The sequence below is a fragment of the Myxine glutinosa genome, unplaced genomic scaffold (assembly GCF_964187855.1).
Source record: "Myxine glutinosa unplaced genomic scaffold, kmMyxGlut1.1 SCAFFOLD_943, whole genome shotgun sequence".
NCBI lineage: Eukaryota > Metazoa > Chordata > Myxini > Myxiniformes > Myxinidae > Myxine > Myxine glutinosa.
Genome location: NW_027617038.1, coordinates 89,725 through 92,427, shown reverse-complemented (window position 1 = coordinate 92,427; position 2,703 = coordinate 89,725). Strand labels below are relative to the sequence as shown.

Here is a 2,703-nt window from a genome sequence, read left to right as displayed (position 1 = left end):
TCGACATTTTAGCCTGGACGTGGATGTCGAGCTTGAATTAAGCCAACGTCCGTCCTGAAACAGACTTCGCAATCTTTAAGGTTAAACACAATTTCCTTTAAAAGGAGGTATAATGTTTAAATAGACAAAAAGTTTAATATTTGCGAATTAACTCAATAATTTTATAAGAAGTAAATTGCAACTTGTTGATGTGACTGCACGCACACACACACACACACACACACACACACACACACACACACACACACACACACACACACACACACACACACACACACACACACACACACACACACACCTTGTTTGCTTTCAATATACCAACAATGTATATATAGTTAACAGGCTCACAGAATGGCCAAGCGGTACGCATACTCACCTCTAAGCTGTGTAACCTGGATTTGAATCCCGACTAAATGGGCGTCTGCCGGTCGGTTAGTCGGTGGATGTTAAACATCCCACGGTGTCCTTCCCGAAGAGTAGGCAAAAATTCCACCAAACTACTGCTGGGAGAGAAATGGCAAACCACCCAGTATAACCTTTGCCAATAAAATGCTTCAGCAGAACCGACATTTTTCAACACAGAGACACACCTTTTCATGGTACATCAGCCTTTCCACTTTCTGAACCTGGCATCCAACGACACTCACACATACAAACACACATACAAACACACTTCTCAAATTATATAAATACTGGAGGCCCACCTGGCAGCTACCTGTCTGTGCAAAGCTGAATGGCATCATCTCTGATGATGATTCATTTGCTATACTCATGAATTGTCTGCTGTTCTCTCAAATACTATAATATTTAAACATTGAAACAGTACTTTTAAGCCAAATGAAAAACATACTGAACTAGAGATGAGATATATGTCGATGAAGGTAAAATTATCTCTAATCTACCATAATAATTAGAGCTTGCGTGGCTGAAGCTATGACGCCAATATTCAATCACCGATTGGTCACGGCACTGACCAATTGGGTGTGCCCACTTTTCCCTTCACTCGATTGGTTACAGCACTGACCAATTCTGTGTACCCGTTTTCCCCTTCACCCATTTCCCAGCATTGTTCTTCGCGTCTTTGGAGGTGGGCTTCGATGGGCACTCCGGCCTGGAGACAAACCATTAAAAATGAAAATAATTAAACATGATATATGATGAAATGCTTGATTAACATGATTTTGTTGCCATTGGTGCCGTTTGTGTCAACAGAAAACATCATCACAATGGACGTCACAAGAGTTTGTTGCAAGCATCAAATGCGATAATCGAATGGAGTATGATATGTTGTGATCAATAAAATTTGTTTCAAAAATGACAAAAAATAAAAAGCGCATTTCCAAGAATGCCCCGCAGCACATTGCCCACCGGAAGTGGGCCGAGAATGGGTGGGAATGCCTACTAGACGATATAATAATTTGTTTGTTCGTCCGTTCATGTGAAACGTTCCGTTCCACCGAATGGTTTGAGCTGGGAGGGGAGGTTGATGATTTGTGGGTATGTGCAGGGGGAGGGACGGCGTTTTAAAGGCTTGGAGTGGGTAGAGGATTGAAACCTTAAGGTTGGGAAGGGGAGGTTGAGGACTTGGGGTTTATGTCTGAAGCTCTTCTCATTTTCTCCCATTTTCTGCCACTCTTCTGATTCCTCGACTTTTTAGGTCATATCTCGATTCTCGAAGAGATGAACTCATAAAATGGGTCGTGATGTCTGTCTGTCCGGCTGTCCGTCCGTCCATTAACTTTTTGCTATTTTTGCTGCTCCTCCATTATCACCTCGCAGATTGTTCTAAAACTTGTCACAGGAATACAAGATCCAGACAGGGGTCCCCCAAAATTAGTACCGTAGTGGTCTGAACTACAACCTTAAGAGATTATAGTCAGCCAACTCGGGGCTATTTATTCAATATACGATATAGGCCTACTGGATTTGCAACAAGGTGAGGCCGAACGCAAATGAAACCTGAATTACTTTCGAATTAACCACATCATGGAGCATCACATGTTGCTAATCAATGTTAACTGCAAGTCAGTACTTAGACCAACTAGAATGAATGAATAAATAAATTAATAAATAAGTAAGTAAATAAATAAACAAACAAATAAACAAACAAACAAACTTCCGTGAAACAGACATACGTTATACTTATCGGCCTATGTAACGTTGCCAGGATGGTATTGATATGTCATAAATGATCTATACGTTTCCATGATTTATGTCTTTGTACGAGTTATGTCACCTACTACGAACTAGTTATGTCACCTACTAACTAGCTTCCATTTTTATTAAAGCTTAACACCTAAATGTACACACACGGTGACACGGGACGCCAAACTATACTTACCTGCCACAAAACCACCCGAAGTCGGTCGGTTTCCATCTCAGACGACGAATTTTATTTTCTCAAATTTATTTTCTTCCGGCATCTGAAAAGAATCGATACATTTTGAAACCCTTCTCTGATTGATTGGTGCATTCAATGATACAGCATTCTGTTATTTTTAAAAGAAAAATGAACGATCCAGTGTTCATTCAGTGAACCGTTGATGGAAACTGTAAAGTATCTCGACAAACTGCGATCAATTGTCGTACGCGTTTATTCACTCTGCCGATCAAGGCCCGATTCGCAGCAGCGCCATCCGAGCTCTGGCGTAGGGATACAACCCGGTCCCGGTGTAGGGATACAATGGTGAACATTTGCACTGC

The 2,703-nt window shown here is 41.3% G+C and overlaps 1 long non-coding RNA gene across 1 annotated transcript; it reads right to left on the bottom strand.

Moving 5' to 3' along the window:
• Window positions 1-387: 387 nt before the first annotated feature.
• On the bottom strand, window positions 388-2,423 carry LOC137435576 (uncharacterized). The gene is made up of 3 exons (XR_010986110.2): window positions 2,342-2,423; window positions 1,025-1,111; window positions 388-500 (listed from the first exon to the last, which is right to left on the bottom strand). It is a non-coding gene; the product is annotated as an uncharacterized LOC137435576 (long non-coding RNA).
• Window positions 2,424-2,703: the final 280 nt, after the last annotated feature.